The 27,479-nt window shown below is 34.1% G+C and overlaps 12 non-coding genes across 12 annotated transcripts; all 12 read right to left on the reverse strand.

Annotated features, from left to right (window-relative positions):
• On the reverse strand, positions 1-73 carry TRNAR-UCU (transfer RNA arginine (anticodon UCU)). Its single transcript has one exon. It is a non-coding gene; the product is annotated as a tRNA-Arg (tRNA).
• Positions 74-2,454: 2,381 nt separating this feature from the next.
• On the reverse strand, positions 2,455-2,527 carry TRNAR-UCU (transfer RNA arginine (anticodon UCU)). The gene has a single exon. It is a non-coding gene; the product is annotated as a tRNA-Arg (tRNA).
• A 2,382-nt stretch (positions 2,528-4,909) lies between these two features.
• TRNAR-UCU (transfer RNA arginine (anticodon UCU)) lies at positions 4,910-4,980 on the reverse strand. Its single transcript has one exon. It is a non-coding gene; the product is annotated as a tRNA-Arg (tRNA).
• A 2,378-nt stretch (positions 4,981-7,358) lies between these two features.
• TRNAR-UCU (transfer RNA arginine (anticodon UCU)) lies at positions 7,359-7,429 on the reverse strand. The gene has a single exon. It is a non-coding gene; the product is annotated as a tRNA-Arg (tRNA).
• Positions 7,430-9,813: 2,384 nt separating this feature from the next.
• On the reverse strand, positions 9,814-9,886 carry TRNAR-UCU (transfer RNA arginine (anticodon UCU)). The gene has a single exon. It is a non-coding gene; the product is annotated as a tRNA-Arg (tRNA).
• Positions 9,887-12,271: 2,385 nt separating this feature from the next.
• On the reverse strand, positions 12,272-12,344 carry TRNAR-UCU (transfer RNA arginine (anticodon UCU)). The gene has a single exon. It is a non-coding gene; the product is annotated as a tRNA-Arg (tRNA).
• A 2,379-nt stretch (positions 12,345-14,723) lies between these two features.
• On the reverse strand, positions 14,724-14,794 carry TRNAR-UCU (transfer RNA arginine (anticodon UCU)). Its single transcript has one exon. It is a non-coding gene; the product is annotated as a tRNA-Arg (tRNA).
• Positions 14,795-17,173: 2,379 nt separating this feature from the next.
• TRNAR-UCU (transfer RNA arginine (anticodon UCU)) lies at positions 17,174-17,244 on the reverse strand. Its single transcript has one exon. It is a non-coding gene; the product is annotated as a tRNA-Arg (tRNA).
• Positions 17,245-19,626: 2,382 nt separating this feature from the next.
• On the reverse strand, positions 19,627-19,699 carry TRNAR-UCU (transfer RNA arginine (anticodon UCU)). The gene has a single exon. It is a non-coding gene; the product is annotated as a tRNA-Arg (tRNA).
• Positions 19,700-22,083: 2,384 nt separating this feature from the next.
• TRNAR-UCU (transfer RNA arginine (anticodon UCU)) lies at positions 22,084-22,154 on the reverse strand. Its single transcript has one exon. It is a non-coding gene; the product is annotated as a tRNA-Arg (tRNA).
• A 2,384-nt stretch (positions 22,155-24,538) lies between these two features.
• On the reverse strand, positions 24,539-24,611 carry TRNAR-UCU (transfer RNA arginine (anticodon UCU)). The gene has a single exon. It is a non-coding gene; the product is annotated as a tRNA-Arg (tRNA).
• A 2,383-nt stretch (positions 24,612-26,994) lies between these two features.
• TRNAR-UCU (transfer RNA arginine (anticodon UCU)) lies at positions 26,995-27,067 on the reverse strand. The gene has a single exon. It is a non-coding gene; the product is annotated as a tRNA-Arg (tRNA).
• Positions 27,068-27,479: the final 412 nt, after the last annotated feature.

Here is a 27,479-nt window from a genome sequence, read left to right on the forward strand (position 1 = left end):
CATCCCTGACGGGGGTCGAAGCCGGCACCTTCGGATTAGAAGTCCAACGCGCTATCCACTGCGCTACAGGGACACGTGATTATTTTTTACACCATTTCTGACATCAGGCGTACAAAAATTAAATCGTGTCCAGTGCATTTCTTTACGATCCACGTTACTGCAAAAATAAAAACCTAATAAGACCCAATTTACACCGAAACTCTTTGGATCATTAGACTGTTAAATTGCGTATTATTATAATTATCTGGGAGTTTGAACGAATGCACTTCTTTTGAGCACACAAAATACGAAAAAACTCGTGTTTCTCATACCTCGATGAATAAAGAACATAGAAATCTGACATTTTGTACCGACATTCAATGAACCGCGTGGATGTCTGTTACAGAAAACATTGACTTTGATTATGCAAATCGAAGAAATTTATCATCCTAAAAACTAACGTCCAATATCGAAAACACAAAAATAAACAAATGAAGTTATAAAAAACTTAATTCGGAACTCGAACGCAAAAAACGCGGTTATTGGAAAGATATAACTCAATATCTCTAAAGACAAGTCTCTGTTATCGCAATCACACACCTCGGTTGTTGAAAGTATGGAAATCAGTTATCGTGGACGGAAAACTCGGCTCTTAGAAACTGAACAATGGCTTTATTTCATTCTCTGTACCGTTATGAATGTTCTACTAATTCACAAAGATAACAGAGGCTAATAAGTGTATTCAATAATTTTCTAGAAATTAACATAATGAGCTACACTTGCTCATTAATGAAGGTCAAATAGAACTACTTGATCTATCCTGGCGATCTCAAACTCCCTAATAAACACTAAATTAAAACTAAAAGCTCGAAACACGTCCTCTGCATATATATGTAAAGTCTTCCCTCAAACGATCTTCATCCATCTGAAAGCCAACTTTTACAAAAACCAAACATCGCTTACAAATATGAAGCTGACTTAGTAAAGAGTGACTCTTGTCCCTCCAAAAGTTATATTGATCTTTCCTTTTCCGATCATTCTCAACAATGGATACGAAAAATATCTAAGATTCAAAGAACCAATCGTTTTCCTATAAAATCTTAAATGTCTCAGTCATATTCATTTGGACTCGTGTTTTTCGTTGAAGAGGATCTTTCCGCTTTTGTATCATCAATGTAGCGCTCGTGTGAACCATTTCAGTGACTCAATGTCTTTTAAAAGTTAAGGAGACAACCGCTCACAAAGAACGCAATGATTAGCCAAACCAATAATATACAACATAAAATTTTAAATTCTTTACACGTGTACTTATTGTATCTGTAGTTATAACTAATAATTCAATTATATTACCATCTAACAACGCCACACTATATCGATAGAAGAAGGGCACTGTTTAATGAGATATCCAACATCTTTTTCTTTTACATCATTCATTACCCAGAAACTTATAATACAAATTATGACATCCAACGCCTACTCTTTTGAAGTTTTTAAGAAAGAAGCTATGTGACGTCAATTTATCGAGCTTATTAAATAATTTAAGTCCTTACTCACAGCAAAAAACGACATCTATTTTGTACCGTGAGTAATTATAACTAAGCCATTCACCAATGATTCATCTACGTCATAGATGTTAAAAAAGAAAGTTGCAAAGGACCTAAAACTGAGTTCTCCAACCTCTGCTCAGAATACAGCTAGACTAATGGTCAATTTATAGTGATGTCGTATCTCCAGTCAGTTTACTATCTAACGAGCCAACGTATTCTATACTCCTACAGATAAAATATATGAACACGTTTTCTCATGTAAAATACTCACCAAAGAACTTTGAAATTCCACATGCACCGTCGTGGAAAACTCTTCAAGGAATATCGAAATATTAATAAACGTTGGAAAAGTAAAATAAAGTCGACTACTGCACAAAATATTAGAATTGTGATAAATGACTTTTCAAGACATGTTTTACCAGACTTTTGAAATAAATTTCTACCTGTCGATGCAAGCGTACTTGAAAAAATTTTAACACCTCGATCTCAATAACTTTTATCTTTAATAAACTACCCACTGTTGAAACACTGAGATAAAAATAGTTGCAAGTGGTTGACAACTGTAAGGGTCATTAATTTTGAATAAATGTTATTCATCCCTAGAGCATAATGGTGTCATAAATTTCTATTTATGTTTATGGAGAAGTATAATTGTTGTGATAATTTTGTGTTCTCACACGTAGTATGTATTACGGATTTAAAATATTGTTAAACGACCATAGACGAAGTAAAATTGGAAATGAATAGCATCAGCGTCACTATTAGTGAATCAACGTTTAACAATTGAAGGATTTTTCACAACGCTGTTACAATTACCAATTTCTACACTGCAGTTCTCTTAAATTATCCATCAGTTTCACTTGTAACGGTTTCCGATTCTCTCAGAAAACCATCATTCTTAAAAATGACACTCATAAACCTCCTTAATCATCCCTGACGGGGGTCGAAGCCGGGACCTTTGGATTAGAAGTCCAACGCGCTATCCACTGCGCTACAGGGACACGTGATTATTTTTTACACCATTTCTGACATCAGGCGTACAAAAATTAAATCGTGTCCAGTGCATTTCTTTACGATCCACGTTACTGCAAAAATAAAAACCTAATAAGACCCAATTTACACCGAAACTCTTTGGATCATTAGACTGTTAAATTGCGTATTATTATAATTATCTGGGAGTTTGAACGAATGCACTTCTTTTGAGCACACAAAATACGAAAAAACTCGTGTTTCTCATACCTCGATGAATAAAGAACATAGAAATCTGACATTTTGTACCGACATTCAATGAACCGCGTGGATGTCTGTTACAGAAAACATTGACTTCGATTTTGCAAATCGAAGAAATTTGTCATCCTAAAAACTAACGTCCAATATCGAAAACACAAAAATAAACAAATGAAGTTATAAAAAAACTTAATTCGGAACTCGAAAGCAAAAAACGCGGTTATTGGAAAGATATAACTCAATATCTCTAAAGATAAGTCTCTGTTATCGCAATCACACACCTCGGTTGTTGAAAGTATGGAAATCAGTTATCGTGGACGGAAAACTCGGCTCTCAGAAAGTGAACAGTGGCTTTATTTCATTCTCTGTACCGTTATGAATGTTCTACTAATTCACAAAGATAACAGAGGCTGATAAGTGTATTCAATAATTTTCTAGAAATTAACATAATGAGCTACACTTGCTCATTAATGAAGGTCAAATAGAACTACTTGATCTATCCTGGCGATCTCAAACTCCCTAATAAACACTAAATTAAAACTAAAAAGCTCGAAACACGTCCTCTGCATATATATGTAAAGTCTTCCCTCAAGCGATCTTCATCCATCTGAAAGCCAACTTTTACAAAAACCAAACATCGCTTACAAATATGAAGCTGACTTAGTAAAGAGTGACTCTTGTCCCTCCAAAAGTTATATTGATCTTTCCTTTTCCGATCATTGTTAACAATGGATACGAAAAATATCTAAGATTCAAAGAACCAATCGTTTTCCTATAAAATCTTAAATGTCTCAGTCATATTCATTTGGACTCGTGTTTTTCGTTGAAGAGGATCTTTCCGCTTTTGTATCATCAATGTAGCGCTCGTGTGAACCATTTCAGTGACTCAATGTCTTTTAAAAGTTAAGGAGACAACCGCTCACAAAGAACGCAATGATTAGCCAAACCAATAATATACAACATAAAATTTTAAATTCTTTACACGTGTACTTATTGTATCTGTAGTTATAACTAATAATTCAATTATATTACCATCTAACAACGCCACACTATATCGATAGAAGAAGGGCACTGTTTAATGAGATATCCAACATCTTTTTCTTTTACATCATTCATTACCCAGAAACTTATAATACAAATTATGACATCCAACGCCTACTCTTTTGAAGTTTTTAAGAAAGAAGCTATGTGACGTCAATTTATCGAGCTTATTAAATAATTTAAGTCCTTACTCACAGCAAAAAACGACATCTATTTTGTACCGTGAGTAATTATAACTAAGCCATTCACCAATGATTCATCTACGTCATAGATGTTAAAAAAGAAAGTTGCAAAGGACCTAAAACTGAGTTCTCCAACCTCTGCTCAGAATACAGCTAGACTAATGGTCAATTTATAGTGATGTCGTATCTCCAGTCAGTTTACTATCTAACGAGCCAACGTATTCTATACTCCTACAGATAAAATATATGAACACGTTTTCTCATGTAAAATACTCACCAAAGAACTTTGAAATTCCACATGCACCGTCGTGGAAAACTCTTCAAGGAATATCGAAATATTAATAAACGTTGGAAAAGTAAAATAAAGTCGACTACTGCACAAAATATTAGAATTGTGATAAATGACTTTTCAAGACATGTTTTACCAGACTTTTGAAATAAATTTCTACCTGTCGATGCAAGCGTACTTGAAAAAATTTTAACACCTCGATCTCAATAACTTTTATCTTTAATAAACTACCCACTGTTGAAACACTGAGATAAAATAGTTGCAAGTGGTTGACAACTGTAAGGGTCATTAATTTTGAATAAATGTTATTCATCCCTAGAGCATAATGGTGTCATAAATTTCTATTTATGTTTATGGAGAAGTATAATTGTTGTGATAATTTTGTGTTCTCACACGTAGTATGTATTACGGATTTAAAATATTGTTAAACGACCATAGACGAAGTAAAATTGGAAATGAATAGCATCAGCGTCACTATTAGTGAATCAACGTTTAACAATTGAAGGATTTTTCACAACGCTGTTACAATTACCAATTTCTACACTGCAGTTCTCTTAAATTATCCATCAGTTTCACTTGTAACGGTTTCCGATTCTCTCGGAAAACCATCGTTCTTAAAAATGATACTCATAAACCTCCTTAATCATCCCTGCCGGGGTCGAACCGGGACCTTTGGATTAGAAGTCCAACGCGCTATCCACTGCGCTACAGGGACACGTGATTGGTTTTACACCATTTCTGACATCAGTTGTACAAAATTTAAATCGTGTACTCGTGCATTTTTTACGGTCCACGTTACTGCAAGAACAAAACCTAATAAGACCCAATTCAACACCGAAACTCTTTGGATCATTAGACTGTTAAACTGCGTATTATTATAATTATCTGGGAGTTTGAACGAATGCACTTCTTTTGAGGACACAAAATACGAAAAACTCGTGTTTTTCATACCTCGATGAATAAAGAACATTGAAATCTGACATTTTGTACCGACATTCAATGAACCGCGTGGATGTCTGTTACAGAAAACATTGACTTCGATTACGCAAATCGAAGAAATTTGTCATCCTAAAAGCTAACGTCCAATATCGAAAACACAAAAATAAACATATGAAGTTATAAAAAACTTAATTCGGAACTCGAACGCAAAAAACGCGGTTATTGGAAAGATATAACTCAATATCTCTAAAGACAAGTCTCTGTTATCGCAATCACACACCGGTTGTTGAAAGTATGGAAATCAGTTATAGTGGACGGAAAATTCGGCTCTTAGAAACTGAACAATGGCTTTATTTCATTCTCTGTACCGTTATGAATGTTCTACTAATTCACAAAGATAACAGAGGCTAATAAGTGTATTCAATAATTTTCTAGAAATTAACATAATGAGCTACACTTGCTCATTAATGAAGGTCAAATAGAACTACTTGATCTATCCTGGCGATCTCAAACTCCCTAATAAACACTAAATTAAAACTGAAAAGCTCGAAACACGTCCTCTGCATATATATGTAAAGTCTTCCCTCAAGCGATCTTCATCCATCTGAAAGCCAACTTTACAAAACCAAACATCGCTTACAAATATGAAGCTGACTTAGTAAAGAGTGACTCTTGTCCCTCAAAAGTTATATTGATCTTTCCTTTTCCGATCATTCTCAACAATGGATACGAAAAATATCTAAGACTTAAAGAACCAATCGTTTTCCTATAAAATCTTAAATGTCTCAGTCATATTCATTTGGACTCGTGTTTTTTCGTTGAAGAGGATATTTCCGCTTTTGTATCATCAATGTAGCGCTCGTGTGAACCATTTCAGTGACTCAATGTCTTTTCAAAGTTAAGGAGACAACCGCTCACTAAGAACGCAATGATTAGCCAAACCAATAATATACAACATAAAATTTTAAATTCTTTACACGTGTACTTATTGTATCTGTAGTTATAACTAATAATTCAATTATATTACCATCTAACAACGCCACACTATATCGATAGAAGAAGGGCACTGTTTAATGAGATATCCAACATCTTTTTCTTTTACATCATTCATTACCCAGAAACTTATGATACAAGTTATGACATCCAACGCTTACTCTTTTGAAGTTTCTAAGAAAGAAGCTATGTGACGTCAATTTATCGAGCTTATTAAATAATCTAAATCCTTACTCCCAGCAAAAAATCGACATCTACTTTATACCGTGAGTAGTTATAACTAAGCCATTCACCAATGATTCATCTACGTCATAGATGTTAAAAAAAGAAAGTTGCAAAGGACCTAAAACTGAGTCCTCCAACCTCTGCTCAGAATACAGCTAGACTAATGGTCAATTTATAGTGATGTCGTATCTCCAGTCAGTTTACTATCTAACGAGCCAACGTATTCTATACTCCTACAGATAAAATATATGAACACGTTTTCTCATGTAAAATACTCACCAAAGAACTTTGAAATTCCACATGCACCGTCGTGGTAAACTCTTCAAGGAATATCGAAATATTAATAAACGTTGGAAAAGTAAAATAAAGTCGACTACTGCACAAAATATTAGAATTGTGATAAATGACTTTTCAAGACATGTTTTACCAGACTTTTGAAATAAATTTCTACCTTTCGATGCAAGCGTACTTGGAAAAATTTTAACACCTCGATCTCAATAACTTTTATCTTTAATAAACTACCCACTGTTGAAACACTGAGATAAAAATAGTTGCAAGTGGTTGACAACTGTAAGGGTCATTAATTTTGAATAAATGTTATTCATCCCTAGAGCATAATGGTGTCATAAATTTCTATTTATGTTTATGGAGAAGTATAATTGTTGTGATAATTTTGTGTTCTCACACGTAGTATGTATTACGGATTTAAAATATTGTTAAACGACCATAGACGAAGTAAAATTGGAAATGAATAGCATCAGCGTCACTATTAGTGAATCAACGTTTAACAATTGAAGGATTTTTCACAACGCTGTTACAATTACCAATTTCTACACTGCAGTTCTCTTAAATTATCCATCAGTTTCACTTGTAACGGTTTCCGATTCTCTCGGAAAACCATCGTTCTTAAAAATGATACTCATAAACCTCCTTAATCATCCCTGCCGGGGTCGAACCCGGACCTTTGGATTAGAAGTCCAACGCGCTATCCACTGCGCTACAGGGACACGTGATTGGTTTTACACCATTTCTGACATCAGTTGTACAAAATTTAAATCGTGTACTCGTGCATTTTTTACGGTCCACGTTACTGCAAGAACAAAACCTAATAAGACCCAATTCAACACCGAAACTCTTTGGATCATTAGACTGTTAAACTGCGTATTATTATAATTATCTGGGAGTTTGAACGAATGCACTTCTTTTGAGGACACAAAATACGAAAAAACTCGTGTTTTTCATACCTCGATGAATAAAGAACATTGAAATCTGACATTTTGTACCGACATTCAATGAACCGCGTGGATGTCTGTTACAGAAAACATTGACTTCGATTACGCAAATCGAAGAAATTTGTCATCCTAAAAGCTAACGTCCAATATCGAAAACACAAAAATAAACATATGAAGTTATAAAAAAACTTAATTCGGAACTCGAACGCAAAAAACGCGGTTATTGGAAAGATATAACTCAATATCTCTAAAGACAAGTCTCTGTTATCGCAATCACACACCTCGGTTGTTGAAAGTATGGAAATCAGTTATAGTGGACGGAAAATTCGGCTCTTAGAAACTGAACAATGGCTTTATTTCATTCTCTGTACCGTTATGAATGTTCTACTAATTCACAAAGATAACAGAGGCTAATAAGTGTATTCAATAATTTTCTAGAAATTAACATAATGAGCTACACTTGCTCATTAATGAAGGTCAAATAAAACTACTTGATATATCCTGGCGATCTCAAACTCCCTAATAAACACTAAATTAAAACTGAAAAGCTCGAAACACGTCCTCTGCATATATATGTAAAGTCTTCCCTCAAGCGATCTTCATCCATCTGAAAGCCAACTTTTACAAAAACCAAACATCGCTTACAAATATGAAGCTGACTTAGTAAAGAGTGACTCTTGTCCCTCTAAAAGTTATATTGATCTTTCCTTTTCCGATCATTCTCAACAATGGATACGAAAAATATCTAAGACTTAAAGAACCAATCGTTTTCCTATAAAATCTTAAATGTCTCAGTCATATTCATTTGGACTCGTGTTTTTCGTTGAAGAGGATATTTCCGCTTTTGTATCATCAATGTAGCGCTCGTGTGAACCATTTCAGTGACTCAATGTCTTTTCAAAGTTAAGGAGACAACCGCTCACTAAGAACGCAATGATTAGCCAAACCAATAATATACAACATAAAATTTTAAATTCTTTACACGTGTACTTATTGTATCTGTAGTTATAACTAATAATTCAATTATATTACCATCTAACAACGCCACACTATATCGATAGAAGAAGGGCACTGTTTAATGAGATATCCAACATCTTTTTCTTTTACATCATTCATTACCCAGAAACTTATGATACAAGTTATGACATCCAACGCTTACTCTTTTGAAGTTTCTAAGAAAGAAGCTATGTGACGTCAATTTATCGAGCTTATTAAATAATCTAAATCCTTACTCCCAGCAAAAAATCGACATCTACTTTATACCGTGAGTAGTTATAACTAAGCCATTCACCAATGATTCATCTACGTCATAGATGTTAAAAAAAGAAAGTTGCAAAGGACCTAAAACTGAGTCCTCCAACCTCTGCTCAGAATACAGCTAGACTAATGGTCAATTTATAGTGATGTCGTATCTCCAGTCAGTTTACTATCTATCGAGCCAACGTATTCTATACTCCTACAGATAAAATATATGAACACGTTTTCTCATGTAAAATACTCACCAAAGAACTTTGAAATTCCACATGCACCGTCGTGGTAAACTCTTCAAGGAATATCGAAATATTAATAAACGTTGGAAAAGTAAAATAAAGTCGACTACTGCACAAAATATTAGAATTGTGATAAATGACTTTTCAAGACATGTTTTACCAGACTTTTGAAATAAATTTCTACCTTTCGATGCAAGCGTACTTGGAAAAATTTTAACACCTCGATCTCAATAACTTTTATCTTTAATAAACTACCCACTGTTGAAACACTGAGATAAAAATAGTTGCAAGTGGTTGACAACTGTAAGGGTCATTAATTTTGAATAAATGTTATTCATCCCTAGAGCATAATGGTGTCATAAATTTCTATTTATGTTTATGGAGAAGTATAATTGTTGTGATAATTTTGTGTTCTCACACGTAGTATGTATTACGGATTTAAAATATTGTTAAACGACCATAGACGAAGTAAAATTGGAAATGAATAGCATCAGCGTCACTATTAGTGAATCAACGTTTAACAATTGAAGGATTTTTCACAACGCTGTTACAATTACCAATTTCTACACTGCAGTTCTCTTAAATTATCCATCAGTTTCACTTGTAACGGTTTCCGATTCTCTCGGAAAACCATCGTTCTTAAAAATGATACTCATAAACCTCCTTAATCATCCCTGCCGGGGGTCGAACCCGGGACCTTTGGATTAGAAGTCCAACGCGCTATCCACTGCGCTACAAGGACACGTGTTTGGTTTTTACACCATTTCTGACATCAGTTGTACAAAATTTAAATCGTGTACTCGTGCATTTTTTTACGGTCCACGTTACTGCAAGAACAAAAACCTAATAAGACCCAATTCAACACCGAAACTCTTTGGATCATTAGACTGTTAAACTGCGTATTATTATAATTATCTGGGAGTTTGAACGAATGCACTTCTTTTGAGGACACAAAATACGAAAAAACTCGTGTTTTTCATACCTCGATGAATAAAGAACATTGAAATCTGACATTTTGTACCGACATTCAATGAACCGCGTGGATGTCTGTTACAGAAAACATTGACTTCGATTACGCAAATCGAAGAAATTTGTCATCCTAAAAGCTAACGTCCAATATCGAAAACACAAAAATAAACATATGAAGTTATAAAAAAACTTAATTCGGAACTCGAACGCAAAAAACGCGGTTATTGGAAAGATATAACTCAATATCTCTAAAGACAAGTCTCTGTTATCGCAATCACACACCTCGGTTGTTGAAAGTATGGAAATCAGTTATAGTGGACGGAAAATTCGGCTCTTAGAAACTGAACAATGGCTTTATTTCATTCTCTGTACCGTTATGAATGTTCTACTAATTCACAAAGATAACAGAGGCTAATAAGTGTATTCAATAATTTTCTAGAAATTAACATAATGAGCTACACTTGCTCATTAATGAAGGTCAAATAGAACGACTTGATCTATCCTGGCGATCTCAAACTCCCTAATAAACACTAAATTAAAACTGAAAAGCTCGAAACACGTCCTCTGCATATATATGTAAAGTCTTCCCTCAAGCGATCTTCATCCATCTGAAAGCCAACTTTTACAAAAACCAAACATCGCTTACAAATATGAAGCTGACTTAGTAAAGAGTGACTCTTGTCCCTCCAAAAGTTATATTGATCTTTCCTTTTCCGATCATTCTCAACAATGGATACGAAAAATATCTAAGACTTAAAGAACCAATCGTTTTCCTATAAAATCTTAAATGTCTCAGTCATATTCATTTGGACTCGTGTTTTTCGTTGAAGAGGATATTTCCGCTTTTGTATCATCAATGTAGCGCTCGTGTGAACCATTTCAGTGACTCAATGTCTTTTCAAAGTTAAGGAGACAACCGCTCACTAAGAACGCAATGATTAGCCAAACCAATAATATACAACATAAAATTTTAAATTCTTTACACGTGTACTTATTGTATCTGTAGTTATAACTAATAATTCAATTATATTACCATCTAACAACGCCACACTATATCGATAGAAGAAGGGCACTGTTTAATGAGATATCCAACATCTTTTCTTTTACATCATTCATTACCCAGAAACTTATGATACAAGTTATGACATCCAACGCTTACTCTTTTGAAGTTTCTAAGAAAGAAGCTATGTGACGTCAATTTATCGAGCTTATTAAATAATCTAAATCCTTACTCCCAGCAAAAAATCGACATCTACTTTATACCGTGAGTAGTTATAACTAAGCCATTCACCAATGATTCATCTACGTCATAGATGTTAAAAAAAGAAAGTTGCAAAGTACCCAAAACTGAGTCCTCCAATTCTACTCAGAATACAGCTAGACTAATGGTCAATTTATAGTGATGTCGTATCTCCAGTCAGTTTACTATCTATCGAGCCAACGTATTCTATACTCCTACAGATAAAATATATGAACACGTTTTCTCATGTAAAATACTCACCAAAGAACTTTGAAATTCCACATGCACCGTCGTGGTAAACTCTTCAAGGAATATCGAAATATTAATAAACGTTGGAAAAGTAAAATAAAGTCGACTACTGCACAAAATATTAGAATTGTGATAAATGACTTTTCAAGACATGTTTTACCAGACTTTTGAAATAAATTTCTACCTTTCGATGCAAGCGTACTTGGAAAAATTTTAACACCTCGATCTCAATAACTTTTATCTTTAATAAACTACCCACTGTTGAAACACTGAGATAAAAATAGTTGCAAGTGGTTGACAACTGTAAGGGTCATTAATTTTGAATAAATGTTATTCATCCCTAGAGCATAATGGTGTCATAAATTTCTATTTATGTTTATGGAGAAGTATAATTGTTGTGATAATTTTGTGTTCTCACACGTAGTATGTATTACGGATTTAAAATATTGTTAAACGACCATAGACGAAGTAAAATTGGAAATGAATAGCATCAGCGTCACTATTAGTGAATCAACGTTTAACAATTGAAGGATTTTTCACAACGCTGTTACAATTACCAATTTCTACACTGCAGTTCTCTTAAATTATCCATCAGTTTCACTTGTAACGGTTTCCGATTCTCTCGGAAAACCATCGTTCTTAAAAATGATACTCATAAACCTCCTTAATCATCCCTGCCGGGGGTCGAACCCGGGACCTTTGGATTAGAAGTCCAACGCGCTATCCACTGCGCTACAGGGACACGTGATTGGTTTTTACACCATTTCTGACATCAGTTGTACAAAATTTAAATCGTGTACTCGTGCATTTTTTTACGGTCCACGTTACTGCAAGAACAAAACCTAATAAGACCCAATTCAACACCGAAACTCTTTGGATCATTAGACTGTTAAACTGCGTATTATTATAATTATCTGGGAGTTTGAACGAATGCACTTCTTTTGAGGACACAAAATACGAAAAAACTCGTGTTTTTCATACCTCGATGAATAAAGAACATTGAAATCTGACATTTTGTACCGACATTCAATGAACCGCGTGGATGTCTGTTACAGAAAACATTGACTTCGATTACGCAAATCGAAGAAATTTGTCATCCTAAAAGCTAACGTCCAATATCGAAAACACAAAAATAAACATATGAAGTTATAAAAAACTTAATTCGGAACTCGAACGCAAAAAACGCGGTTATTGGAAAGATATAACTCAATATCTCTAAAGACAAGTCTCTGTTATCGCAATCACACACCTCGGTTGTTGAAAGTATGGAAATCAGTTATAGTGGACGGAAAATTCGGCTCTTAGAAACTGAACAATGGCTTTATTTCATTCTCTGTACCGTTATGAATGTTCTACTAATTCACAAAGATAACAGAGGCTAATAAGTGTATTCAATAATTTTCTAGAAATTAACATAATGAGCTACACTTGCTCATTAATGAAGGTCAAATAGAACTACTTGATCTATCCTGGCGATCTCAAACTCCCTAATAAACACTAAATTAAAACTGAAAAGCTCGAAACACGTCCTCTGCATATATATGTAAAGTCTTCCCTCAAGCGATCTTCATCCATCTGAAAGCCAACTTTACAAAACCAAACATCGCTTACAAATATGAAGCTGACTTAGTAAAGAGTGACTCTTGTCCCTCTAAAAGTTATATTGATCTTTCCTTTTCCGATCATTCTCAACAATGGATACGAAAAATATCTAAGACTTAAAGAACCAATCGTTTTCCTATAAAATCTTAAATGTCTCAGTCATATTCATTTGGACTCGTGTTTTCGTTGAAGAGGATATTTCCGCTTTTGTATCATCAATGTAGCGCTCGTGTGAACCATTTCAGTGACTCAATGTCTTTTCAAAGTTAAGGAGACAACCGCTCACTAAGAACGCAATGATTAGCCAAACCAATAATATACAACATAAAATTTTAAATTCTTTACACGTGTACTTATTGTATCTGTAGTTATAACTAATAATTCAATTATATTACCATCTAACAACGCCACACTATATCGATAGAAGAAGGGCACTGTTTAATGAGATATCCAACATCTTTTCTTTTACATCATTCATTACCCAGAAACTTATGATACAAGTTATGACATCCAACGCTTACTCTTTTGAAGTTTCTAAGAAAGAAGCTATGTGACGTCAATTTATCGAGCTTATTAAATAATCTAAATCCTTACTCCCAGCAAAAAATCGACATCTACTTTATACCGTGAGTAGTTATAACTAAGCCATTCACCAATGATTCATCTACGTCATAGATGTTAAAAAAAGAAAGTTGCAAAGTACCCAAAACTGAGTCCTCCAATTCTACTCAGAATACAGCTAGACTAATGGTCAATTTATAGTGATGTCGTATCTCCAGTCAGTTTACTATCTATCGAGCCAACGTATTCTATACTCCTACAGATAAAATATATGAACACGTTTTCTCATGTAAAATACTCACCAAAGAACTTTGAAATTCCACATGCACCGTCGTGGTAAACTCTTCAAGGAATATCGAAATATTAATAAACGTTGGAAAAGTAAAATAAAGTCGACTACTGCACAAAATATTAGAATTGTGATAAATGACTTTTCAAGACATGTTTTACCAGACTTTTGAAATAAATTTCTACCTTTCGATGCAAGCGTACTTGGAAAAATTTTAACACCTCGATCTCAATAACTTTTATCTTTAATAAACTACCCACTGTTGAAACACTGAGATAAAAATAGTTGCAAGTGGTTGACAACTGTAAGGGTCATTAATTTTGAATAAATGTTATTCATCCCTAGAGCATAATGGTGTCATAAATTTCTATTTATGTTTATGGAGAAGTATAATTGTTGTGATAATTTTGTGTTCTCACACGTAGTATGTATTACGGATTTAAAATATTGTTAAACGACCATAGACGAAGTAAAATTGGAAATGAATAGCATCAGCGTCACTATTAGTGAATCAACGTTTAACAATTGAAGGATTTTTCACAACGCTGTTACAATTACCAATTTCTACACTGCAGTTCTCTTAAATTATCCATCAGTTTCACTTGTAACGGTTTCCGATTCTCTCGGAAAACCATCGTTCTTAAAATGATACTCATAAACCTCCTTAATCATCCCTGCCGGGGTCGAACCCGGACCTTTGGATTAGAAGTCCAACGCGCTATCCACTGCGCTACAGGGACACGTGATTGGTTTTACACCATTTCTGACATCAGTTGTACAAAATTTAAATCGTGTACTCGTGCATTTTTTACGGTCCACGTTACTGCAAGAACAAAACCTAATAAGACCCAATTCAACACCGAAACTCTTTGGATCATTAGACTGTTAAACTGCGTATTATTATAATTATCTGGGAGTTTGAACGAATGCACTTCTTTTGAGGACACAAAATACGAAAAAACTCGTGTTTTTCATACCTCGATGAATAAAGAACATTGAAATCTGACATTTTGTACCGACATTCAATGAACCGCGTGGATGTCTGTTACAGAAAACATTGACTTCGATTACGCAAATCGAAGAAATTTGTCATCCTAAAAGCTAACGTCCAATATCGAAAACACAAAAATAAACATATGAAGTTATAAAAAACTTAATTCGGAACTCGAACGCAAAAAACGCGGTTATTGGAAAGATATAACTCAATATCTCTAAAGACAAGTCTCTGTTATCGCAATCACACACCTCGGTTGTTGAAAGTATGGAAATCAGTTATAGTGGACGGAAAATTCGGCTCTTAGAAACTGAACAATGGCTTTATTTCATTCTCTGTACCGTTATGAATGTTCTACTAATTCACAAAGATAACAGAGGCTAATAAGTGTATTCAATAATTTTCTAGAAATTAACATAATGAGCTACACTTGCTCATTAATGAAGGTCAAATAGAACTACTTGATCTATCCTGGCGATCTCAAACTCCCTAATAAACACTAAATTAAAACTGAAAAGCTCGAAACACGTCCTCTGCATATATATGTAAAGTCTTCCCTCAAGCGATCTTCATCCATCTGAAAGCCAACTTTTACAAAAACCAAACATCGCTTACAAATATGAAGCTGACTTAGTAAAGAGTGACTCTTGTCCCTCTAAAAGTTATATTGATCTTTCCTTTTCCGATCATTCTCAACAATGGATACGAAAAATATCTAAGACTTAAAGAACCAATCGTTTTCCTATAAAATCTTAAATGTCTCAGTCATATTCATTTGGACTCGTGTTTTCGTTGAAGAGGATATTTCCGCTTTTGTATCATCAATGTAGCGCTCGTGTGAACCATTTCAGTGACTCAATGTCTTTTCAAAGTTAAGGAGACAACCGCTCACTAAGAACGCAATGATTAGCCAAACCAATAATATACAACATAAAATTTTAAATTCTTTACACGTGTACTTATTGTATCTGTAGTTATAACTAATAATTCAATTATATTACCATCTAACAACGCCACACTATATCGATAGAAGAAGGGCACTGTTTAATGAGATATCCAACATCTTTTCTTTTACATCATTCATTACCCAGAAACTTATGATACAAGTTATGACATCCAACGCTTACTCTTTTGAAGTTTCTAAGAAAGAAGCTATGTGACGTCAATTTATCGAGCTTATTAAATAATCTAAATCCTTACTCCCAGCAAAAAATCGACATCTACTTTATACCGTGAGTAGTTATAACTAAGCCATTCACCAATGATTCATCTACGTCATAGATGTTAAAAAAAGAAAGTTGCAAAGTACCCAAAACTGAGTCCTCCAATTCTACTCAGAATACAGCTAGACTAATGGTCAATTTATAGTGATGTCGTATCTCCAGTCAGTTTACTATCTATCGAGCCAACGTATTCTATACTCCTACAGATAAAATATATGAACACGTTTTCTCATGTAAAATACTCACCAAAGAACTTTGAAATTCCACATGCACCGTCGTGGTAAACTCTTCAAGGAATATCGAAATATTAATAAACGTTGGAAAAGTAAAATAAAGTCGACTACTGCACAAAATATTAGAATTGTGATAAATGACTTTTCAAGACATGTTTTACCAGACTTTTGAAATAAATTTCTACCTTTCGATGCAAGCGTACTTGGAAAAATTTTAACACCTCGATCTCAATAACTTTTATCTTTAATAAACTACCCACTGTTGAAACACTGAGATAAAAATAGTTGCAAGTGGTTGACAACTGTAAGGGTCATTAATTTTGAATAAATGTTATTCATCCCTAGAGCATAATGGTGTCATAAATTTCTATTTATGTTTATGGAGAAGTATAATTGTTGTGATAATTTTGTGTTCTCACACGTAGTATGTATTACGGATTTAAAATATTGTTAAACGACCATAGACGAAGTAAAATTGGAAATGAATAGCATCAGCGTCACTATTAGTGAATCAACGTTTAACAATTGAAGGATTTTTCACAACGCTGTTACAATTACCAATTTCTACACTGCAGTTCTCTTAAATTATCCATCAGTTTCACTTGTAACGGTTTCCGATTCTCTCGGAAAACCATCGTTCTTAAAATGATACTCATAAACCTCCTTAATCATCCCTGCCGGGGTCGAACCGGGACCTTTGGATTAGAAGTCCAACGCGCTATCCACTGCGCTACAGGGACACGTGATTGGTTTTTACACCATTTCTGACATCAGTTGTACAAAATTTAAATCGTGTACTCGTGCATTTTTTTACGGTCCACGTTACTGCAAGAACAAAAACCTAATAAGACCCAATTCAACACCGAAACTCTTTGGATCATTAGACTGTTAAACTGCGTATTATTATAATTATCTGGGAGTTTGAACGAATGCACTTCTTTTGAGGACACAAAATACGAAAAACTCGTGTTTTTCATACCTCGATGAATAAAGAACATTGAAATCTGACATTTTGTACCGACATTCAATGAACCGCGTGGATGTCTGTTACAGAAAACATTGACTTCGATTACGCAAATCGAAGAAATTTGTCATCCTAAAAGCTAACGTCCAATATCGAAAACACAAAAATAAACATATGAAGTTATAAAAAACTTAATTCGGAACTCGAACGCAAAAAACGCGGTTATTGGAAAGATATAACTCAATATCTCTAAAGACAAGTCTCTGTTATCGCAATCACACACCTCGGTTGTTGAAAGTATGGAAATCAGTTATAGTGGACGGAAAATTCGGCTCTTAGAAACTGAACAATGGCTTTATTTCATTCTCTGTACCGTTATGAATGTTCTACTAATTCACAAAGATAACAGAGGCTAATAAGTGTATTCAATAATTTTCTAGAAATTAACATAATGAGCTACACTTGCTCATTAATGAAGGTCAAATAGAACTACTTGATCTATCCTGGCGATCTCAAACTCCCTAATAAACACTAAATTAAAACTGAAAAGCTCGAAACACGTCCTCTGCATATATATGTAAAGTCTTCCCTCAAGCGATCTTCATCCATCTGAAAGCCAACTTTTACAAAAACCAAACATCGCTTACAAATATGAAGCTGACTTAGTAAAGAGTGACTCTTGTCCCTCTAAAAGTTATATTGATCTTTCCTTTTCCGATCATTCTCAACAATGGATACGAAAAATATCTAAGACTTAAAGAACCAATCGTTTTCCTATAAAATCTTAAATGTCTCAGTCATATTCATTTGGACTCGTGTTTTCGTTGAAGAGGATATTTCCGCTTTTGTATCATCAATGTAGCGCTCGTGTGAACCATTTCAGTGACTCAATGTCTTTTCAAAGTTAAGGAGACAACCGCTCACTAAGAACGCAATGATTAGCCAAACCAATAATATACAACATAAAATTTTAAATTCTTTACACGTGTACTTATTGTATCTGTAGTTATAACTAATAATTCAATTATATTACCATCTAACAACGCCACACTATATCGATAGAAGAAGGGCACTGTTTAATGAGATATCCAACATCTTTTCTTTTACATCATTCATTACCCAGAAACTTATGATACAAGTTATGACATCCAACGCTTACTCTTTTGAAGTTTCTAAGAAAGAAGCTATGTGACGTCAATTTATCGAGCTTATTAAATAATCTAAATCCTTACTCCCAGCAAAAAATCGACATCTACTTTATACCGTGAGTAGTTATAACTAAGCCATTCACCAATGATTCATCTACGTCATAGATGTTAAAAAAAGAAAGTTGCAAAGGACCTAAAACTGAGTCCTCCAACCTCTGCTCAGAATACAGCTAGACTAATGGTCAATTTATAGTGATGTCGTATCTCCAGTCAGTTTACTATCTATCGAGCCAACGTATTCTATACTCCTACAGATAAAATATATGAACACGTTTTCTCATGTAAAATACTCACCAAAGAACTTTGAAATTCCACATGCACCGTCGTGGTAAACTCTTCAAGGAATATCGAAATATTAATAAACGTTGGAAAAGTAAAATAAAGTCGACTACTGCACAAAATATTAGAATTGTGATAAATGACTTTTCAAGACATGTTTTACCAGACTTTTGAAATAAATTTCTACCTTTCGATGCAAGCGTACTTGGAAAAATTTTAACACCTCGATCTCAATAACTTTTATCTTTAATAAACTACCCACTGTTGAAACACTGAGATAAAAATAGTTGCAAGTGGTTGACAACTGTAAGGGTCATTAATTTTGAATAAATGTTATTCATCCCTAGAGCATAATGGTGTCATAAATTTCTATTTATGTTTATGGAGAAGTATAATTGTTGTGATAATTTTGTGTTCTCACACGTAGTATGTATTACGGATTTAAAATATTGTTAAACGACCATAGACGAAGTAAAATTGGAAATGAATAGCATCAGCGTCACTATTAGTGAATCAACGTTTAACAATTGAAGGATTTTTCACAACGCTGTTACAATTACCAATTTCTACACTGCAGTTCTCTTAAATTATCCATCAGTTTCACTTGTAACGGTTTCCGATTCTCTCGGAAAACCATCGTTCTTAAAATGATACTCATAAACCTCCTTAATCATCCCTGCCGGGGGTCGAACCCGGGACCTTTGGATTAGAAGTCCAACGCGCTATCCACTGCGCTACAGGGACACGTGATTGGTTTTTACACCATTTCTGACATCAGTTGTACAAAATTTAAATCGTGTACTCGTGCATTTTTTTACGGTCCACGTTACTGCAAGAACAAAAACCTAATAAGACCCAATTCAACACCGAAACTCTTTGGATCATTAGACTGTTAAACTGCGTATTATTATAATTATCTGGGAGTTTGAACGAATGCACTTCTTTTGAGGACACAAAATACGAAAAACTCGTGTTTTTCATACCTCGATGAATAAAGAACATTGAAATCTGACATTTTGTACCGACATTCAATGAACCGCGTGGATGTCTGTTACAGAAAACATTGACTTCGATTACGCAAATCGAAGAAATTTGTCATCCTAAAAGCTAACGTCCAATATCGAAAACACAAAAATAAACATATGAAGTTATAAAAAACTTAATTCGGAACTCGAACGCAAAAAACGCGGTTATTGGAAAGATATAACTCAATATCTCTAAAGACAAGTCTCTGTTATCGCAATCACACACCTCGGTTGTTGAAAGTATGGAAATCAGTTATAGTGGACGGAAAATTCGGCTCTTAGAAACTGAACAATGGCTTTATTTCATTCTCTGTACCGTTATGAATGTTCTACTAATTCACAAAGATAACAGAGGCTAATAAGTGTATTCAATAATTTTCTAGAAATTAACATAATGAGCTACACTTGCTCATTAAAGAAGGTCAAATAGAACTACTTGATCTATCCTGGCGATCTCAAACTCCCTAATAAACACTAAATTAAAACTGAAAAGCTCGAAACACGTCCTCTGCATATATATGTAAAGTCTTCCCTCAAGCGATCTTCATCCATCTGAAAGCCAACTTTTACAAAAACCAAACATCGCTTACAAATATGAAGCTGACTTAGTAAAGAGTGACTCTTGTCCCTCTAAAAGTTATATTGATCTTTCCTTTTCCGATCATTCTCAACAATGGATACGAAAAATATCTAAGACTTAAAGAACCAATCGTTTTCCTATAAAATCTTAAATGTCTCAGTCATATTCATTTGGACTCGTGTTTTTCGTTGAAGAGGATATTTCCGCTTTTGTATCATCAATGTAGCGCTCGTGTGAACCATTTCAGTGACTCAATGTCTTTTCAAAGTTAAGGAGACAACCGCTCACTAAGAACGCAATGATTAGCCAAACCAATAATATACAACATAAAATTTTAAATTCTTTACACGTGTACTTATTGTATCTGTAGTTATAACTAATAATTCAATTATATTACCATCTAACAACGCCACACTATATCGATAGAAGAAGGGCACTGTTTAATGAGATATCCAACATCTTTTTCTTTTACATCATTCATTACCCAGAAACTTATGATACAAGTTATGACATCCAACGCTTACTCTTTTGAAGTTTCTAAGAAAGAAGCTATGTGACGTCAATTTATCGAGCTTATTAAATAATCTAAATCCTTACTCCCAGCAAAAAATCGACATCTACTTTATACCGTGAGTAGTTATAACTAAGCCATTCACCAATGATTCATCTACGTCATAGATGTTAAAAAAGAAAGTTGCAAAGGACCTAAAACTGAGTCCTCCAACCTCTGCTCAGAATACAGCTAGACTAATGGTCAATTTATAGTGATGTCGTATCTCCAGTCAGTTTACTATCTATCGAGCCAACGTATTCTATACTCCTACAGATAAAATATATGAACACGTTTTCTCATGTAAAATACTCACCAAAGAACTTTGAAATTCCACATGCACCGTCGTGGTAAACTCTTCAAGGAATATCGAAATATTAATAAACGTTGGAAAAGTAAAATAAAGTCGACTACTGCACAAAATATTAGAATTGTGATAAATGACTTTTCAAGACATGTTTTACCAGACTTTTGAAATAAATTTCTACCTTTCGATGCAAGCGTACTTGGAAAAATTTTAACACCTCGATCTCAATAACTTTTATCTTTAATAAACTACCCACTGTTGAAACACTGAGATAAAAATAGTTGCAAGTGGTTGACAACTGTAAGGGTCATTAATTTTGAATAAATGTTATTCATCCCTAGAGCATAATGGTGTCATAAATTTCTATTTATGTTTATGGAGAAGTATAATTGTTGTGATAATTTTGTGTTCTCACACGTAGTATGTATTACGGATTTAAAATATTGTTAAACGACCATAGACGAAGTAAAATTGGAAATGAATAGCATCAGCGTCACTATTAGTGAATCAACGTTTAACAATTGAAGGATTTTTCACAACGCTGTTACAATTACCAATTTCTACACTGCAGTTCTCTTAAATTATCCATCAGTTTCACTTGTAACGGTTTCCGATTCTCTCGGAAAACCATCGTTCTTAAAAATGATACTCATAAACCTCCTTAATCATCCCTGCCGGGGTCGAACCGGGACCTTTGGATTAGAAGTCCAACGCGCTATCCACTGCGCTACAGGGACACGTGATTGGTTTTTACACCATTTCTGACATCAGTTGTACAAAATTTAAATCGTGTACTCGTGCATTTTTTTACGGTCCACGTTACTGCAAGAACAAAAACCTAATAAGACCCAATTCAACACCGAAACTCTTTGGATCATTAGACTGTTAAACTGCGTATTATTATAATTATCTGGGAGTTTGAACGAATGCACTTCTTTTGAGGACACAAAATACGAAAAAACTCGTGTTTTTCATACCTCGATGAATAAAGAACATTGAAATCTGACATTTTGTACCGACATTCAATGAACCGCGTGGATGTCTGTTACAGAAAACATTGACTTCGATTACGCAAATCGAAGAAATTTGTCATCCTAAAAGCTAACGTCCAATATCGAAAACACAAAAATAAACATATGAAGTTATAAAAAACTTAATTCGGAACTCGAACGCAAAAAACGCGGTTATTGGAAAGATATAACTCAATATCTCTAAAGACAAGTCTCTGTTATCGCAATCACACACCTCGGTTGTTGAAAGTATGGAAATCAGTTATAGTGGACGGAAAATTCGGCTCTTAGAAACTGAACAATGGCTTTATTTCATTCTCTGTACCGTTATGAATGTTCTACTAATTCACAAAGATAACAGAGGCTAATAAGTGTATTCAATAATTTTCTAGAAATTAACATAATGAGCTACACTTGCTCATTAAAGAAGGTCAAATAGAACTACTTGATCTATCCTGGCGATCTCAAACTCCCTAATAAACACTAAATTAAAACTGAAAAGCTCGAAACACGTCCTCTGCATATATATGTAAAGTCTTCCCTCAAGCGATCTTCATCCATCTGAAAGCCAACTTTACAAAACCAAACATCGCTTACAAATATGAAGCTGACTTAGTAAAGAGTGACTCTTGTCCCTCTAAAAGTTATATTGATCTTTCCTTTTCCGATCATTCTCAACAATGGATACGAAAAATATCTAAGACTTAAAGAACCAATCGTTTTCCTATAAAATCTTAAATGTCTCAGTCATATTCATTTGGACTCGTGTTTTTCGTTGAAGAGGATATTTCCGCTTTTGTATCATCAATGTAGCGCTCGTGTGAACCATTTCAGTGACTCAATGTCTTTTCAAAGTTAAGGAGACAACCGCTCACTAAGAACGCAATGATTAGCCAAACCAATAATATACAACATAAAATTTTAAATTCTTTACACGTGTACTTATTGTATCTGTAGTTATAACTAATAATTCAATTATATTACCATCTAACAACGCCACACTATATCGATAGAAGAAGGGCACTGTTTAATGAGATATCCAACATCTTTTTCTTTTACATCATTCATTACCCAGAAACTTATGATACAAGTTATGACATCCAACGCTTACTCTTTTGAAGTTTCTAAGAAAGAAGCTATGTGACGTCAATTTATCGAGCTTATTAAATAATCTAAATCCTTACTCCCAGCAAAAAATCGACATCTACTTTATACCGTGAGTAGTTATAACTAAGCCATTCACCAATGATTCATCTACGTCATAGATGTTAAAAAAAGAAAGTTGCAAAGGACCTAAAACTGAGTCCTCCAACCTCTGCTCAGAATACAGCTAGACTAATGGTCAATTTATAGTGATGTCGTATCTCCAGTCAGTTTACTATCTATCGAGCCAACGTATTCTATACTCCTACAGATAAAATATATGAACACGTTTTCTCATGTAAAATACTCACCAAAGAACTTTGAAATTCCACATGCACCGTCGTGGTAAACTCTTCAAGGAATATCGAAATATTAATAAACGTTGGAAAAGTAAAATAAAGTCGACTACTGCACAAAATATTAGAATTGTGATAAATGACTTTTCAAGACATGTTTTACCAGACTTTTGAAATAAATTTCTACCTTTCGATGCAAGCGTACTTGGAAAAATTTTAACACCTCGATCTCAATAACTTTTATCTTTAATAAACTACCCACTGTTGAAACACTGAGATAAAAATAGTTGCAAGTGGTTGACAACTGTAAGGGTCATTAATTTTGAATAAATGTTATTCATCCCTAGAGCATAATGGTGTCATAAATTTCTATTTATGTTTATGGAGAAGTATAATTGTTGTGATAATTTTGTGTTCTCACACGTAGTATGTATTACGGATTTAAAATATTGTTAAACGACCATAGACGAAGTAAAATTGGAAATGAATAGCATCAGCGTCACTATTAGTGAATCAACGTTTAACAATTGAAGGATTTTTCAAAACGCTGTTACAATTACCAATTTCTACACTGCAGTTCTCTTAAATTATCCATCAGTTTCACTTGTAACGGTTTCCGATTCTCTCGGAAAACCATCGTTCTTAAAAATGATACTCATAAACCTCCTTAATCATCCCTGCCGGGGGTCGAACCCGGGACCTTTGGATTAGAAGTCCAACGCGCTATCCACTGCGCTACAAGGACACGTGTTTGGTTTTTACACCATTTCTGACATCAGTTGTACAAAATTTAAATCGTGTACTCGTGCATTTTTTTACGGTCCACGTTATTGCAAGAACAAAAACCTAATAAGACCCAATTCAACACCGAAACTCTTTGGATCATTAGACTGTTAAACTGCGTATTATTATAATTATCTGGGAGTTTGAACGAATGCACTTCTTTTGAGGACACAAAATACGAAAAAACTCGTGTTTTTCATACCTCGATGAATAAAGAACATTGAAATCTGACATTTTGTACCGACATTCAATGAACCGCGTGGATGTCTGTTACAGAAAACATTGACTTCGATTACGCAAATCGAAGAAATTTGTCATCCTAAAAGCTAACGTCCAATATCGAAAACACAAAAATAAACATATGAAGTTATAAAAAACTTAATTCGGAACTCGAACGCAAAAAACGCGGTTATTGGAAAGATATAACTCAATATCTCTAAAGACAAGTCTCTGTTATCGCAATCACACACCTCGGTTGTTGAAAGTATGGAAATCAGTTATAGTGGACGGAAAATTCGGCTCTTAGAAACTGAACAATGGCTTTATTTCATTCTCTGTACCGTTATGAATGTTCTACTAATTCACAAAGATAACAGAGGCTAATAAGTGTATTCAATAATTTTCTAGAAATTAACATAATGAGCTACACTTGCTCATTAAAGAAGGTCAAATAGAACTACTTGATCTATCCTGGCGATCTCAAACTCCCTAATAAACACTAAATTAAAACTGAAAAGCTCGAAACACGTCCTCTGCATATATATGTAAAGTCTTCCCTCAAGCGATCTTCATCCATCTGAAAGCCAACTTTACAAAACCAAACATCGCTTACAAATATGAAGCTGACTTAGTAAAGAGTGACTCTTGTCCCTCTAAAAGTTATATTGATCTTTCCTTTTCCGATCATTCTCAACAATGGATACGAAAATATCTAAGACTTAAAGAACCAATCGTTTTCCTATAAAATCTTAAATGTCTCAGTCATATTCATTTGGACTCGTGTTTTTCGTTGAAGAGGATATTTCCGCTTTTGTATCATCAATGTAGCGCTCGTGTGAACCATTTCAGTGACTCAATGTCTTTTCAAAGTTAAGGAGACAACCGCTCACTAAGAACGCAATGATTAGCCAAACCAATAATATACAACATAAAATTTTAAATTCTTTACACGTGTACTTATTGTATCTGTAGTTATAACTAATAATTCAATTATATTACCATCTAACAACGCCACACTATATCGATAGAAGAAGGGCACTGTTTAATGAGATATCCAACATCTTTTCTTTTACATCATTCATTACCCAGAAACTTATGATACAAGTTATGACATCCAACGCTTACTCTTTTGAAGTTTCTAAGAAAGAAGCTATGTGACGTCAATTTATCGAGCTTATTAAATAATCTAAATCCTTACTCCCAGCAAAAAATCGACATCTACTTTATACCGTGAGTAGTTATAACTAAGCCATTCACCAATGATTCATCTACGTCATAGATGTTAAAAAAAGAAAGTTGCAAAGGACCTAAAACTGAGTCCTCCAACCTCTGCTCAGAATACAGCTAGACTAATGGTCAATTTATAGTGATGTCGTATCTCCAGTCAGTTTACTATCTATCGAGCCAACGTATTCTATACTCCTACAGATAAAATATATGAACACGTTTTCTCATGTAAAATACTCACCAAAGAACTTTGAAATTCCACATGCACCGTCGTGGTAAACTCTTCAAGGAATATCGAAATATTAATAAACGTTGGAAAAGTAAAATAAAGTCGACTACTGCACAAAATATTAGAATTGTGATAAATGACTTTTCAAGACATGTTTTACCAGACTTTTGAAATAAATTTCTACCTTTCGATGCAAGCGTACTTGGAAAAATTTTAACACCTCGATCTCAATAACTTTTATCTTTAATAAACTACCCACTGTTGAAACACTGAGATAAAAATAGTTGCAAGTGGTTGACAACTGTAAGGGTCATTAATTTTGAATAAATGTTATTCATCCCTAGAGCATAATGGTGTCATAAATTTCTATTTATGTTTATGGAGAAGTATAATTGTTGTGATAATTTTGTGTTCTCACACGTAGTATGTATTACGGATTTAAAATATTGTTAAACGACCATAGACGAAGTAAAATTGGAAATGAATAGCATCAGCGTCACTATTAGTGAATCAACGTTTAACAATTGAAGGATTTTTCACAACGCTGTTACAATTACCAATTTCTACACTGCAGTTCTCTTAAATTATCCATCAGTTTCACTTGTAACGGTTTCCGATTCTCTCGGAAAACCATCGTTCTTAAAAAATGATACTCATAAACCTCCTTAATCATCCCTGCCGGGGGTCGAACCCGGGACCTTTGGATTAGAAGTCCAACGCGCTATCCACTGCGCTACAAGGACACGTGTTTGGTTTTTACACCATTTCTGACATCAGTTGTACAAAATTTAAATCGTGTACTCGTGCATTTTTTTACGGTCCACGTTACTGCAAGAACAAAAACCTAATAAGACACAATTCAACACCGAAACTCTTTGGATCATTAGACTGTTAAACTGCGTATTATTATAATTATCTGGGAGTTTGAACGAATGCACTTCTTTTGAGGACACAAAATACGAAAAAACTCGTGTTTTTCATACCTCGATGAATAAAGAACATTGAAATCTGACATTTTGTACCGACATTCAATGAACCGCGTGGATGTCTGTTACAGAAAACATTGACTTCGATTACGCAAATCGAAGAAATTTGTCATCCTAAAAGCTAACGTCCAATATCGAAAACACAAAAATAAACATATGAAGTTATAAA

This window comes from Tachypleus tridentatus, chromosome 13 (assembly GCF_004210375.1).
Source record: "Tachypleus tridentatus isolate NWPU-2018 chromosome 13, ASM421037v1, whole genome shotgun sequence".
NCBI classification, from domain to species: domain Eukaryota; kingdom Metazoa; phylum Arthropoda; class Merostomata; order Xiphosura; family Limulidae; genus Tachypleus; species Tachypleus tridentatus.